Here is a 17,404-nt window from a genome sequence, read left to right on the forward strand (position 1 = left end):
ACATACCATAAACAAGAGATAAATAATGTATCTAATCTCAAGAATGCACTGGGATGATTTAAAAGCAGGCTCAATGGAGTAGAGCATAGAATATGTGACTTAGAAGACAAGGTAGACAAAAATCAATCACAAGAGCAACAAGAAAAAACTCTTATAATGCATGAGGACAGTCTAAGGGAGCTTTGGGACAAAAAGAAGCAAAAGAAAATTAACACTATAGCAATGCCAGAAGCGGACGAAAGAGCATGAGTAGAGACCTTGGTAAAGGAAATAATGACAGAAAACTTTCCTCGGCTGGTAAGAGAGTGAACCACACAAGGTAAGAAAGCACAGCAGATTCCAAAAAAGGGATACCCACCATGCAGTACACCTGAAACCAAAGCAAAATTAATATAAAAAAAGATAGCTACCATTTCCCCAACCACAATGAGATGTTAGAAATAAATAACAAAAGGAAACCTGGAATAGTCACAAAGTTGTTGGATTAAATAACATGTTTAAACAGCCAAAAAATCAAAGAAGAGACTAAAGGAAAAGATACCAAGATGAATACAAACAAAACATAACGCAAAAACTAATGGGACATGCCAAAGGCATTGCTTTTGTAGTACATTATAGCTATGAAGAATTAGATTAAAAAAGAGAAAAAACAAAAATGTCAAATTAAAAACTAACTACAACTTCTGAAACCAGGAAAAGTACAAACTAAGCCCAAAGATAGCAAAGGGTAGAAAACAATAAAGAGTAGAGATAAAATAGGGAATAAAATAATTGAGAAAATCAACAAAAGCCACAAGTTGTGTTTTTAAAATATCAATGAACTTGAGAAATTTCATTGGACTAAAATTAACTAAGAAAATAGAGAGGATTCAAATTATCAAATTCACACTTTTTGGCAAATGGAGACATTATTACAGATTCTACAAAAATAAAAAATATTAACAAAGTACTGTGAATACTATGCCACTCCACTAATTTCATAAACTAATGAAATGGACAAATTCTGAAATGTACAATGCCTAACAAGAAAAAACTCAGACACAAAAAATAGTCTGATGAGACCTATAACTGTTAAAGAAATTGAAAAATTAACTTAAAATACCCCAATTAAAAAGCAGCATAGAACCTGACAGCTTCACTCATTAATTTTACCAAATTTTAAAAAAACAGTTCATATTCAGGTTCCTATAACAAAATAACACAGACTAGGTTATCTAAAAACAACAGAAATTTCTTTCTCAGTTATGGAGCTCTTACACACTGCAGGCTTTTCTTTGTATGCTCACATGGCAGAAAGGGCCAAAGTTCTCTGTGGAGTCACTTTTTTCAAGAACAAAAATTTAAGCATGAGAGCCCCAACTGAAAACCTAAGCACCTCCCAACTGTCTCGCCTACTAATAATATCTCTTTAGGCTTTAAATTGCAATAGCATTTCAGTAAAGTTAGAAGAAATAATCCCCCTCAGACATTTCAAAATATTTGAGAAAATATTCCTTGAAGCTATTACTCTTCTGATACGAAAACAGAAAGACACTATAATAAAACAAAACAATGTTCAAATATTCATTTTGAACATTGATATAAAAATTTTCAACATAGCAAACCATATTAAAACGGTGATGAAACATGACAAAGAGATTTAGTTCTGAAATGCAAGAATGGTGTAACGTACAAAACCTACCAAGAATTTAGGAAAAATACACATGATCATTTCATTTTATGAACAGTCAGCAAAGTAGGAAAACTGTTTCTAATGTAATTGGCTAGTTATTAATAATAGGAGAGACCTGCTGCCATCTTGGATTCCCCCAACAGTTCTGTTTTCACTTTGTTAATCTGGTTCGTTTGTCTATTTTCTTAATATTTTAAAAGCAATAACTTTCGATTTCTTGATTTTGTGGATTTTGTATTATGCTATTTTTCTGAACCCTAAGCTCCATAATTTTTTCCTTCAGATAATGTTCACTTTAGCTTGCTTTTATTTAGTTTCTTCTTAAGATGTGACGATGATTGTTAATTTATGATTCTACTTTAATTTTAATTAAAAAGTTACACCTATACATCTTTATTGAATAAAATACCATTCCTGTCAGCAGTAGACACTTCTTCAAGATAGGTGGCAGCTTTTTCCCACCAAATTATTCTATTCAGGATGGTGGGAATGCACTCTCCCCTTTTTCAGCAGGTGGCAGGAAGATCCCACAAGTAATGTGGACACTGCAATGGCACTTACAATTATCCAATAGGTGGCAGCACTTCCTCACAACTGATGTTATTGGAGATCCTGGCAGTGGGTTCTCACTCTGGAACACCAGGTAGCAATTTTTTAGCCAAATGATTTTATCAGGGATGCTGGAAGTGCTTTCTCATGCTCGTCCACCAGGTGGCAACCATTTCCCCTCAAATATTTGTTGTGATGGTGTTGGCAATACATTTTAACACTTGTCTACAGGCTGGCAGCATTTTATTACCAAATGCATTTACTGGGAATACTGGCAATGCATTATCACATTTGTCCCAGTGGCAGTCTTTTTCTTCAAAATAATTTTTATTGGGTATGCTGGAAGGCATTCTCATACTTCTCGAATAGATGGCAGCATTTGTTTTCAAATGATGTTATGATGTTTGCAATGCATTCGCATACTTTTCAAAAGATGGTAGCATTTTCTTACAAATGAAGGTACTTAGATTTCTGGCAATGCGTACCCACACTTGTCCACAGGGAGGCAGCATCACTTCACAAGTGGTTCTGTTGGGGATAGTGGCATTACATTCTCTTGTTCCTCCACCAGGTGGCAGCATTTTCCTACCAAATGATTTTATTGTGGATGCTGTTAATGTATTGCCACTTTTTTCCAGATTGCAACATAATCTCACAAGTGATTTTATTTTCCTGTGCTGCCAATGCATTTTTATGTTTGTATACCAGGTGGCAGGATTTCTCACCAAACAATTTTATTGGGTTTGCTGGCAATGCATTCTCATATTTGTCTAATAGTTGGCAGCTTTTACCCACCAAATTATTTCTTTCTGGATGCTCGCAATGCATTTTCACACTCAAACACAAGGTGACAGCATCTCATCAAATTATTTTGAGAATGTTGACAAAGCATTCCCACGTTTGTTCAATAGGGGCACATTTTTTTATCAAATGATTCAATTGGTGATGCTGGGGTGTATTCCACATTTCTCTACCATGGGCAGTATTTTTCCATCCAAATGAATTTATTAATAATGCTGGATAGGCATTCTCACACTTTTTCACCAGATGGAAGCTGTATCTCACAAATAATTTTATTGGAGAGTCAGGTCATGCATCTCATGTTTATCCAATAGTTGAATGCATTTCCCTCCCAAAGTGATTTCTTTCTTGATGCTGGCAATGCATTCTCACTCTTGAAAACATTCATTGCATGCAAGTTCCCCTCTTACAATATGTGGTTCAGAAATCTGGGCCTCACAGGCTGATTCTCTCAGGAAAATACAGTGCACTCATACTTCTAGGGAGGGCATTTGATTCAACTGTGAAAAATTGTAAAGTCTCCCACCTAGTTGCCTGCTGTCAAAGTGTGAGCTGTCTCCCCTATAGGGAGGATACCTGTAAATCCATTATCATTTAAGAACTAGCACTGGACATTTAGGCACTTGCTCCCAAGTCCCTTTCCTTGAATTACCTTATCTTTCTAGGTAAATTGATAAGACCAAATTTCATGGGCTTTCTCTTCGTTAATCCTCCACCCCAGCTTCCACCACATAGGCAGAATTCTGGCTTTTTATACCATCTGAAAGCATGATTTACCCACTTCTGCCACTGTACATGCCCAGCCCTCATAGGGACTGGTGATTCCCAGGCAACCAAATAAAGGCCCCAAACAAGGGTAGAAAGAATGAGACACTTAAGGAAATACATGATAGTTGTGATGATCCAGAGAGGGAAATGGTGCTAGGACAGCCTCAGCCTTTGTATTCTCATTCTCAGACATCTCGTTGGCAGTATTTTTCTAACAAATGGTTTTATTAGGGATTCTCGCAATGCATGGTCACATCTGTCCAAGTGGTATAGCAACCTAGTCCCCATGATTTTTTGAGAAATACTGGCAATGCATTCTCAAGTTTGCCCACCAGGCAGCAGCATTTTTCCTACTAATGATTTTACTGGGGAGGCCGGCAATGTATTTCTTACATTTGTCAAACTGTTGGCAGTGTTTTTAATCATAAAATGATATTTGGGGGGATGTTGGCTATGCATTTCCTTAGTTAAATACCAAGTGACAGCATTTTCTCCCTAAATGTTATTATTGGAGATGCTGGTACTGCATTCTCACTTTTGTCTAAAGGTGGCAGAAATTTTCTTGCAAATGTTTGCTTCAGGGATGTGTTCTCATGCTTGAAACCAGGTGGAATTATTTTTCCTCAAATGATTTTAATGTGGATGCTGGAATTGCATTCTTATGTCTGTTCATGAGGTAGCAGTATTTTTCCACCAAGTGATTTTATTGGGGATGTTGACAATGCAATTTTACTTTTGTCCAACAACTGGCCACATTTTTCCACCAAAGGATTTGATTGCCTGCAATGCATCTGTCCATGCTTTCTCATGGTTTTCCAACAGATGGCTGCAGGATCTCACTAATGATTTTACTGGGGACTCTAGCAATGCAGTTTTACGTTTATATCTATGGCTGCATTTTTCGAACAAAAAATTTATTGTGGATGCGGGCAATGCATTCTCATGCTAGAACACAGGTGGCAATGATTTTTACAATAAATGGCTTTATTTTTTATTAAGGCAATGCATTCTCTTGTTTGTTCATCAGGTGGCAGCATTTTCCAATGAAATGATTTTATTGATGATGCTGGCCATACATTCTCACGTTTGTCTTACACTTTGCAGCATTTTCCGTCAAAATTTTTATTTTGCAGAAGCTGGCAATGCATTCTCAGGCTCGAGCACCTGGCAGTATATTTCCACCAAATGATTTTATTTCTGATACTTGGAATGAATTCTCACGTTTGTCCACCAGTGGCAGCATTATTTCATCAAATTATTTTGTTGGAGATGCTGGCAATGCATTCTCAAGTTTTTACAACAGCTGACAGCATTTTTCCCCAAAAAAATTATTTGGTGGATGTCAGCAATGCATTTTGATTCTCTGACGCCAGGTGGCAGCATTTTTCAAAGAAATGATTTTCTTTTTTTTTTGGAAGTCTGGCAATGTATTCACTCATTTTTTCACCAGGTGGCACCATTTCCCACCCCACCCCCCCCAAATAATTTGAATGGGAATCCTGGCTTTCATTCTCATGCTTGAACACCAGAAGGCAGCATTTACCCCAAAAATAATTTTATTGGGGATACTGACAATGCATTATCATATTTGTCAGCATTTTTCCACCAGTGGAATTTATTGGGTTTTTCACAATGCATTCTCATATGTTTAATAGGTGGCAACATCTTTTCCCAAAGGATTTTATTAGGGATGGTGGAATGCATTCTCACATTTGGCCACAAAATGAAGTATGATCACACATATGATTTTTTTCAGGATGTTGGCAATGCATTTTCATTCTTGTCCAACAGATGGCAGGAGTTCTCCAACAAATGATATTATTGAGAATCCTTGCAATACATTATCTCACTTATCCAGCAGGAGCCTCTTTTTCACCATAAAATGATTTTATTTGAGGCACTGGCACTGCATTTTTATATTTTGCACCTGTTGACAGCATTTATCCACCAAAAGGTTTTATTGGGGATGGTGGCAATGCATTCTAAGGTGTCCAACAGGTGATAGCACATCTTCCACAAATGATGTTATTGGGGATGCTGGCAATGCATTCTAATGTCCATCCATCAGAAGGCAACAGTATCTCTCAAGTGATTTTATTAGGGATTTTGGCAGTGCATTCTTAATTCTGTTCATGAGGTGGCCACATTTTTTTCATCAAAATATTTTATTGTGAATGTTGGGAATGCATTCACATGTTTGTCTAGCATGTTGAAGAATTTTTCCATCGAATAATTTTATTAGGGATACTGGAAAGACATTCCTACATTTGTGCATTAGGGGGCAGTATTTTTCCACCAAAGGATTTTATCGAAATACTTGCACTGCATTCTCACTCTTGTCCAAAACTTTCCCCACAAATATTGTTTGGGGTATGTTGGCAATGCATTCTCTGTCTTGAAAACCAGGAGGTAGCACTTCCCCACCAAATGATTTTATTGGGGATTCTCCCAATGCATACTCACGTTTGCCCAACAGGTGGCAGCATTTCAACCCAAGTGATTTTATTGGGGTACTGGTAGTGCCTTCTCATGCTTGTCCACAAGATAACAGCATTTTCTCACAAATGACTTGAGAATCCTGGCAATGTATTTTCATGCTTGTCCATCAGATGGCAGCATTTTTTTAACAACTGATTTATTGAGGATCCTGGCAATGTGACCTCATGCTCAGAAACCAGGTGGCAGAATTTATCCCCCAAATGATTTTATTGGGGGTGCTGGCTATGCATTCTCAAGTCTGTCCAGGAGTCTGCAGTTTTCCACCAAATGATATTTTGGGGGATGCTGGTAATGATTTCTCATGTTTATGCACCAGATGGTGCCATGATACCACAAGTGATTTTAGTTGTAATACCGAGAATTCATTATGAGGTTTGTCTAATCGGTGGTGGAATATTTTCACCAAGTGATTTTATTAAGGATTCTGGCAATACATTCTCATATTTGACAAAATATTGGCATCAATTTTTCCCTAAAGTATATTTTTGGGGCATTTTAGCTATGATCCGGTGGCAGAATTTTTTTCTAAATGATTTTACTGCAATTCCTAGTGATGCATTCACATGCTTGTCCACCAGATGAAAGCATAATCTCACAAATGATCACATTGGGGATGCTGGCAATACAGTCTCATGTTTGTCCATCAGTTGGTAGCATTAGTGCACAAAATGATTCTATTTGTTATGTTGGTAATGTCTTCTTACCTGTTTCCACAACTTGGTAGCATTTCCCCCCCCCAAATGATTTTTTGGGGGATGCTGGCACTACAGTCTTATATCTGTTCAGGAGGTAACAGTATTTTTCCACCAAAGTATTTTATTGGGGGTTCTAGCAATGCATTCTCACTTTTTTCCACCAGATCATGGCATGATCTCACTAGTGATTTTATTGGTGTTGCTGGCATGCATTCTCACACTGGAACACAAGGTGGCAGCATTTTCCCCCAAATGATTTTATTGGGAATGCTGCCAATGCAGTCTCACTGCTATTTACAAGAAGGCCACATTTTTTCAACAAAAAATATTCTTGGGTATGCAGGCAATAATTTCTCAAGATTGTCTACCAGATGGAAGCAATATAACGCTAAAATTATTTTGGAGGGATGTGGACTATGCAACCTCAAGCTGGAATATTAGTAGCAGCATTATCCCCCCAAAATGATTATTCCTGTGCAGAATATTGTTTAGATATTGCCCAACACTTGATGTACATGCCTGTGCCTGTGTGTGTGTGTGTGTGTGTTGTGTGAGAGGGCTATGGCAAACTCGGTTTCTTATTGTGCCCCTTGTCGTTTACCCTTCCAGCAAGGAATTCTTCCCCAAATGAGCAAAAAATATCGTAGGTACCTGGCAACCAAGGGACGATGGTCCAGGCACACGCTCCTTACCTACACTCCCCTACATCCCCTCTCCTGGGGCTAACCTCCTCACATTTGCCCTCTTAACTGATGATGTGGTAGGGCAAAGGAGGCTTGTCAGGTGAGGCTAGTAATCTAATTACAAACCCAAGAAGTAGGGAAGTACACTAAGCTCTCTTATGGCATTGCCAGTGAGTCCACACCTCAACAAGCTTGTTAGATCTTGCCATATTGTGGGCAAAGAACTTTTCTAAGTTAAGGCTGCTGTTTTGGTGCCTGCAGCTGTGGGCCCAGTGTTTATAATGCTGGTTTCACTAAATGCAAATGGAACAGGACATCCTGTACCCTGCAGCATGAGTGTGTGGACAGGGGCACATCACCTTTCATTTTCTACCCTCTTCCTGCTGCTGCACATGGGGTAAGCCTTCTCTCACCTCTGAAGGTTGAGATACTCCCCAATCACAGTATTGTGGAAATACGGGTTGCTGTGAAAGAACTGCATAACCTTGCCACTATCCCTGGCATGCCTGAATTCCTCCCCCTGCAGAGGAAATGTGGATGAGGGGGGAGATGACATATCACTACAGGACACCCGTGTTTTCCTGCCTGCAGAGAGGTAATTTTCTCAAACCCCCTCCCTCCCCATCTGTGGTCTGCATAGATGGACCTTCAAATTTATCTTGTGGCTGAACATGGTTTCATCTTGTTTTCTCATCATGGCTGACAGCCCTGGATGATTTGCAAGCTGTTTTGGGTAAAGTAACCTGCATGTTGCAAGCTGCACATAAAACAGCTAGAAAATGGAGCAGATCTAGATAACAGCCTTGCTTGTCCTGACTTCTCTATCCCATAGCTTCACTCCTCTGAGACAAAAAGGAGTACAGTGGCTCTTGAGGCCTGCAGGTGTCTGCCCCTACAAAGGCAGATTCTGTTGCCTGACAGACTGATCTTCCCCACATCTTTGCCTGCTGAGTGCTTGACAGGATACCTTGATTTCTGCACTTCACACATTCCTGCTTCTGATTGAGGAATTCAATATACAGAGCCCTTCTAGTGCAGCATTACCATAAGAACCTGTGTGACATAAATCTATGTGGAGTATATGGCCCTGGTTCTGTGCATGAGTCTGTTTGGGACTGTGCTCCTCGATCCCTGGTAGTGGTTCAGTGGTACCTATAGGATAAAAGTGTGTCTTCAAGATTTTGGATCAGACTGTAGTAACTACCTAGAGCTTTACTGCAATGTGTCCATTTCTGAACTGTCCTTCCCCACTGATACCTTTCTGCACTAGGATGGGCACATTGTGGTCCAGCCTGTAGGACATCAAAGATACTGCCATGGCCCAGAATCCAGGGATAGGCTAAATGATGGTGATTTTTAGTTCTAATTAGGGCTGGCATCTCTGATATGTCCTGCACTGAGCCAACAGGAGGCTCTCTTCCAGGTTGCAAGTTCATGGGCTCCATCTGTTAGAGATGGAGGGTCTGTAGCACCTCCAGTGTGAAACAAAAACTTCTGATGTCAGGAAATGATATCAGCAGTCAAACAATAGGGATTGTGCCCAGATCTGTCACATGGTGAAATCAGATAATGGAAACAATATATGTCCCACCCATTTCCCTAGTGTTCAGGTGGAGAAATGGAGTCTCAAAGCTGTGAAGTGACTCAGATAAGTTCATATAGCCAGGGAGCAGCATGTCTAGGACCCTGAACATGGGTCCCCACTTTAATACCTGCCACAGTCCTTTCTATGATGTTGAGGCCTTGGAATCTTTATAAGCCCATACTTCACACACAACCCCTCATCTCCCAAAATGGAGAGAGAGATAGAGCCTGCCTGCCATGTGCTTCATGAAGACCCAGCACATGGAAGGAGGAGCTGATACTGTGTCAAGCCACGTGGAGGGTTATGAATGTAAAGAAGGATCCTTAGCCTCTAATTTCTAAAATTGTATGGGTGTGCAAATTTCTAAAACTTCCAATGAGAGGCAATTCACTGCCACCCAATATTAACAATACCTAATAGTGTGAGAAACTAAGGCCCAGGAATTTACAAATAGAAAATGATTGAGCTGAAACCAAACAAATGAGCTCCAACACACACACTGTAAGTACTGTGAAACACAACTTTCCTAGTCTCACATGGAAGACCTTCTAGAAGTCTAACCTAAGTTCGTTTTGCTGCAGGCTGTGCCCATTCCAACTATCTCCTTCTTGGGAAAAGAAAAAATATGCTCTCTATGGCCTCAATTCTTTCCTGGAAATTCTAAAATCTCTGATCCTGGCTGCAGGCTATCAGGGTCCCACAGAACACATGAATATCCTTCAAATAGGACTGGTAAGGATGCACTATCCTAGACCAGGACATAAGCTCTTCTTTAGCTTTTCTGCTTCATTTTGTCATCCCTCCTTCAGGTTGTTTTCCAAAACCTAGACCTCTCCTTGTATGTCCCCTGCCTGAATCTTCTTTATTGCTTTCTCCATGAACAGGCAGGTCCCATTTTAATCTTCATCTTCCATTATGCAGGGTTTGCTCAAAGTTCAGATAAATGGCCCTGTTTTTACCACTAAAGTGAACTTGAAAAGAAGTTAACAATTTGTGTTTTGCCATATACGTGGTTATTCATTTTTGACAAAACTAGGAAATTTGAAAATAAACATTTTTTTCCTAGTTAAAAATTTAAAATTATTTTAAAATATGCCAAATTCTTTTTTAAAAATATGATTTAGTTGATTTGGGGGGGGAGAAAGGGAGAGGGAGAAATATAAATGAAAGAAAGTAAGGGATTGGCTGGTTCCTGCAGGTCCCATCTGGGGATCAAGCCCATAACCTGGTCATGTTCTTTCATAATGAATTCATAGAGTTACTATAAAAGTCAGTTTGTAAGACCAAGAAAAACCTCAAGCAAGCAACCTTTTGATAGGTCATGGAACTGTGAACTCGGTTCATGTGTCAGTGCTCAATCACTGATTCCCCCAGAATAGGCCAAGCATAGTCATTGATTAAAAATTAGGATTGTTTTGTAAATTTATTGTAAGATTCCTATGTTAATTTTTTTAAAACCTAACCATTTAACAAATGTTAAATAAACACAGGTAATGGTGAATATACTCAGTCTCCACAAAAGTTCCTCCATGGGACCTCTTCCAGTTAAAAAAGGTCAATCTTTGAGAACTGGGTATCCTCCTCCTAAAAGATATGCCCATTCAATTTCAAGCCAAAACCATTCTAGGATGGGAATTTGAGATAAATGCTATGTAAGACAAAGATAAGAATTTCCTAAGGATTAGAATTTGCTATTCTGAAATTAATGCTAAACTTTAAATTCAGGAAGCCAAATGGAAAGTGAATCTCATATTTGCTGACCACTATCTTATTTATTGATTCATGGCTAGGAAATAATTCTTCAGCCTTTTATTAGAGACCAATAAGTAGATGATACCACAGGGTAGAAAATATTTCTTTCCAGTCCACGTTGACACAGTTGTTGATAGATACACTCTTAATTTTAATGAGTTTTTTCAGAGAATACTTGCTAATGGTTTCCTATTCTAAAAGATATTACATAGTTTAGTTTTAAAACTCATAATTTTTGAGGGCAAGGCATTGTTCTTAGTTGCACGAAAAGTCAAAAAAATATATAACATATAGATGTATCCTGTCCCTTTAAGAATATGACACGGTAATGAAATATGTAGAATAAGTAATTATATCTTAATAGAATGTGTTTTGTCATTAGCTGAAAAGTGGTCAATATGGGTTTAGATGGAATTTTAGAATAAAATTGAAATTTGAAAGGCACACTTGAAGGAGTCAGATATTCTAAGTTGAGCAATCACAGAAGTGCTCTTAATTGTGAAATATATGGAAGGAGTAAGTCAATCATAAGATTGTTACAGAGGTGTTTTAGAATAACAGTGGACTTGAAATTATTTGGAAAAATTTAAAGTGTTTAGAACATCAGTGAAGCTCAGAACAACGTGGCTCTTGACTTGAAAATATACAAAAAGCCTATACATTTTAGTCAGTGGATTAACTAGTGAATATTTATTCTGGATTAACTTGGGCGACCCCCTTGCCTAATGAAAAAGCTGATGCTGTTATAATACATCTTCTTGAGGCTTTTGCAGTGATGGGGTTTCCTAAAGCCATTAAGACAGATAATGGACCTGCATACCTGGGAGGCAAAACGCAACATTTCTAAATATCATACACATGTTACAGGCATTCCTTATAATCCACAGGGGCAAGCAATTATTGAACGAGCTAATAGAACCCTCACGGACATGCTGCAAAAACAAAAAGGGGGAATAGAGACAGTCAGCTAGACAGAGAATCTCAAGAACTCTCTTTACCATTAATTTTTTGAATAAAGACACTCAGGGTGCTACCGCAGCTGAAAAACATTGAACTCGCGAGAGTTATCCAGAAGTACATCAACCTGTATTTATGAGATGTTTTAACAAATACCTGGATTCCCGCTGAAGTTTCACGGGGGGGGGGGGGGGGGGCGTGGTTATGCTTATGTTTCCACAGGTCAACAGAAGTATTGGACGCCCATAAGGGAAATCAATATTAGACATGAGCAAGTGAAGGAGGAGTGAGTTTAACAACTTAACTCCAAGCATGCAGAAGTTAGATCTTCATGCACTACCCCTTTGCCTGAAACACAAAGGGCTACAATTCCTACTTGGGGCCAACTAAAGAAGATTAATCAGAAAGCTGAACAAGTCTTTCAAGAGGCTGGACAGCCAGTAAATTCAACTACCCTTTTCCTTGCCATGCTTGCTGTTATTTACAAACTGGTAATGCCTATCCAAGCAGAAAACCACACTTATTGGCCATACATCCCTAATCCACCCCTAAACAGGGGAGTAGGGTGGTGGGATTCTACTATTCCTATTTATACTAATGAAACATCGTGGATGCCAGGACCTTTTGATAGTCGAGGTGCAATAGCTCCTCATGAATAGGGGATAATTATTCCTTTTTATGAAGTAGGAGTAGAGGGTCTACCCATACGCATAGGAGTTTCTGAGCATTGCTTAAAAGTACGGACTGCTCCTGGTGTCTATAGTCCAAAATTCTACTTGCCAAGATGAAAAATAGAGGAAATTACTTTTACTCCAGGGAAAAAACCGGCAACATCAGCAGCAGCAGCCTGCCCTCTCCTGAATGGCGTTACTACTAAGGGAACATCTTTGAGTGATTGGGTACCTTGGGAACAATTAGAGGTGAAGTAGCTCGGCTTCTTATTAATACTTCCTATGGGAGTGTCATTGGCGCCCTCATTGTTCTGCCTGAGCGAAGGGTCAAAGTTCAGACTTACGGTGGTGTTCTGATGGTCCAGGTAATATATCTACATGTGCTAATGGCACCATCCAATGGCATGGGGGAGGCATGTCTGCAAGTGCTCCACATCTAATCGGTGGGCCCTTTCAGTCCCACCTATGGAAACTGATGAATGCATTAAACCCTATGTACACTTAGAATGGGAACATATGGCAAAACATTACAACTAATCAAACTCAGTTACAATTTACAAGGAACTTGACTCTTTGGACTCAGGCTTGTGTCCGATTGCCATATCTTATAATGATTGGGCAGGTAATATGGAATTCTACTAATTATACTCTAAAGTCATAATTGTTCTTTTTATACTTGTGTGAATTTCTCCATTCCTTTAATAGTTCTTACAGGACATTTGTCTGCTGAAAGCACGTTCTGGGATATGGATACCAGTCCAACTGTCCTGTTCTTGGCAAGATTCTCCAACCATGATGTTGTTTCAACAATTGGTAGAATATATGAAAAGAGGCAAAAGAATGATTGGCATGATCATTACCCTTATCATGGGGCTTATAGCTGTCACTGCCATGGCTGCTGCAGCTGGAGTAGCCTTGCACCAAAGCGTGCAAACTGTACATTATATACAACAATGGCATACTAACTCAGCAGTTATGGATGTCTCAGAGGCGGATTGACTCAGAAGTTAATGCTAGACTAGGAGATTTAGAATAAGCTGTAGCTATGTTAGGAGATCAAAAGGTTTACAATGTCAGATGCACCTTAAATGTGATTGGAACACGTCTACCTTTTGTGTCACTCCTATTCCTTGGAATCAAACACACTTTCCTTCGTCTGTAGTATGAAAACATTTGATATACCACTCCCATAACATGACTGAATTGAGGAATTACAAAAACATATTTCTACTTTTCAAAATCAACTACAGCTAGTTTCTAGGCCTGATTTAATACAAGGGATGCAGGAAGGCTTACAAAAATTAAATCCTCTTAATAGTCTTAAAGCATTAGAAGGTATGGCTGGAATTTTCATTTGCTGTTGTATTGCTTTTTGTCTCCTTTACATAGTATCGAGAGGAGCTCGCTGATCACAAACCTTAATCACCAAAGAACAGCAGAAAGCAGCTGCCTTCTCTATCCTGCTTTATCAAATTCAGCAAAAACAAAAAAGGGATAATGTAGGAAAAGGCCAGCAAACAAAAAACTGAAGGAGTTTGGTAGCAAGCTTCCCAGAATCGCAGAAATCCCCTCGAAAATGAGGGAAACATTTCTGCCAGGAATTGAAAATAGATCCTTGTCTTTCCGGGAAGCTCACTCCCAGGAGAGTTATGGCCTTAAGGAAAAATGTGAAGCATTAGCATAGAACAAAGGCACTTGTTCATGCGCATTTTATGGTTCCTACTGATCACTCTCTTTCACACCTGCCTTTCTGTGGCTCACAATAAAACCCCCAGGATGGTGAGGAGGGTTGTTGCAATGCCTCCAGAGCCTCAACCCTCTGCATCTCCACCTAAATTCTACATGCTCCGTCTGTAGAGTTTTCTTCACGTCCCTTGAGCACAACAGACATTTACAGAACATTTTCTTTCTAAAGCAGCAGAATAAACATTCTTCTCAAGTGTACAGGGCACATCCTCAAAAATAGACCATATGTTAGCGCACAAGGCAAGTCTCTAAAAATACAAAAAGATAAAAATCATATCAAGCATTTTCTCTGATCACAATGCCATGAAACTAGAAATCAACAACTATAAAAAAACTCAAAAATATTCAAACACATGGAAGCTAAATAGCATCCTATTAAACAATGAATGGTTTATCAATGAGATCAAGGAAAAAATCAAACACTTGGAAGAAAACAAATATGAGCAGAAAACAACCCAAAACCTATGGGACACAAGGAAATCATTCCTGGGAACAAAGTTCATAGCAATACAGGCATCTCACCAAACAGTAAAAACTATTTAATACAACAACTAAAGGAACTGGAAGGAAAGCAGCAAGAAAAACTCTGAGGATATGGAAGAAAATAAAAGAGCAGAAATTAGTGAGCTAGAGATTAAAAAACATACAAAGATCAAAAAAATCAAGAGCTGGTTCCTTGAAAAAATGATTGATGCATGTTCAGACTTACCAAGAAACAGAGGACACAAATGAACACACTCTGAAATGAAAGTGGTGATATAACAGTAAACCCAACATAAATACAAAGGACCGTAAGAAAATATTCTGAGCAACTATATGCCAGCAAACTGGAAAACCTGGGTGAAGTGGACAAATTCCTAGAAGCATGCAATCTTCCAAATCTGAATCATTAAGAATCAGAAAAACTGAATAGGCTGATAACAACTAATGAAATTGAAGCAATAGTCAAAAATTCACAGCAAACAAATGTCTTTGATCAGATGGATTCACAAGTGAGTTTTACAAAAAATCAAAGAAAAATTAACACATATTCTGCTCAAATTATTCAGAAAATTCAAGAAGAGGAAAAACTGACAAACTCTTTTTATGAGGCCAGCATCATCATAATGCCAAAGCCAGACAAAGATACTACAAAGAAAGGAAATTACAGGCCAATTTCCATGATGCACATAAATATTAAATCCTCAACAAAATACAAGGAGGGAAGAGGAGGTGCTGGATGAAGAGTTTCTATAGGATGAGGAGAGTGGGCAGCATCATGCCATAAAGGGTGAGGAGCCCCTGGGAGGAGAAAGGGGAAGGGCATTCTTGGCAAAGAAGCAGCTTTCCCAGAGGGGTAGAGCCTCCTGCAGGGTGGCACACATGGTGGCTGAGCAGGACCTGTTGTGGGCAGAGGAGGATGTTTTCCCACATCTGGAACTGTCCAGGACCCGGCCTCATGGGCAGTGGTAAACCCCAGGCACAGAACTGAAAAGCCTTCATCTGAATCACCCCAAACCCATGCTCAGACAACACACAGACACACAACCTTGATGGCACATATATATCCTTGCATTTTATTCCACACCCTGGACGTCTCCATGTCTCCCGGCCTTGCCACAGGATCATTCTTCACCCATTTCCTCTGCAAGAAAACAATGTTTGCTTCCATACACATTTTTCACTGAAATTGCTTCTCTTGTGAACTACTTTTCCTTGAAGTTAAATGCACGGTCCTTCTTATGTATCTCACACTGTGTGTGTGTAGGGGGTGGATCCCTTGAACACAACACACCATTCTTTTTCCCTACTAAAGCGCTTGGAATAATCACTGGAGGCCCTAACCTGCAATGTGGATCACTGTGACAATTGGGATCTCTTAAATTTCCTCCAGCCCTGTCTTCAACACATCCCACCACGACCCCTTTGTCATGGGCAGTGTTCTAAGGATGGCCCGGGTAGGAAGAAGGAGACACTTCAGGAAATAGATGGTTGTGATGACCTATACAGGGAAGTAGTGCCACAGCCACCCCATCCGCTGCATGAACAAGACCCCACTCAACTGTGAGAAGGTTTGTAGGAAGAACACTATGGGAGGCTCTAGTTAAGAAATGGTAGCAGGCCTGATGGCAGGGTTGGTGGCCTGGGGTGTGAGTTCAGAGGAGTGTGTCCATGAATCTGCTCTGATATGGGGTGAGAGTGGACATGCACACTCTTTCATCCTCCTTTAGCCTTCCTTGCTTGAACACAATCCTCAGTGCAGGGCTCCAGACTTCTTGTCTCATCCTGAGGTACTGGTGACATGGTGTCACAGGCTGTATACCTTCCAGCCTCAGTGTGTCCATGTGAGAAAGAAAAGTGTCCCAGCAACCTGGCTATACATGTTTAAGTGCCCTGCTTGGACCTCCTCACCTGTCCTCCTCTCTGTCCCCTCTTCTGGTGCCATCCTCACATAGTACTTCAGGGGATTGCTCCATAGGTCCTTAATGATGATCTGCTGGGGGGAACAGAGCATGTCAGAACACGGCCTGATCCCGAATACAAACTCAAGTACCTACACACCAGCTCTATTATGGCATTGCCAGTGAGGCCCCACCTCAGCAATCCTGCCAGATCCTGCCAGGTTGTGTTCAGAGAACCAGTTGAAGAAGTTAAGGCTGCTGTTCTGATGCCAGCAGCTGTAGGCCTCTCGTTCATAATGCTGGTGCCACTGAATGCAGTTGGAATGAGAGGCCCTGTATCCTTCATTATGAGGAGATTGTGAAAAGTGGACATGTCATCTTTCAACTTCTACCCATATCCTGCTGCTGCCCATGCAGGAAGCCATTTCTTACCGCTGATGATGAGGTACTCCTTCACAATGACATTATTGCAGTAGGAATTTCTGCAAAAGAACAGCATGATCTTGCAGCAATCACTGGGATACTTGACTTCCTCCACCTGCAGAAGAAAAGTGGATCGGGTGGGGTGACATCTCACTCCAGGGCAGCTGACTTTTTCTGGGGCATGGATAGGTCATTCCCCCAAGCCTCCTCCTGCCCCAGCTC

This window comes from Miniopterus schreibersii (genome assembly GCF_964146895.1).
Source record: "Miniopterus schreibersii genome assembly, chromosome: Y".
NCBI lineage: Eukaryota > Metazoa > Chordata > Mammalia > Chiroptera > Miniopteridae > Miniopterus > Miniopterus schreibersii.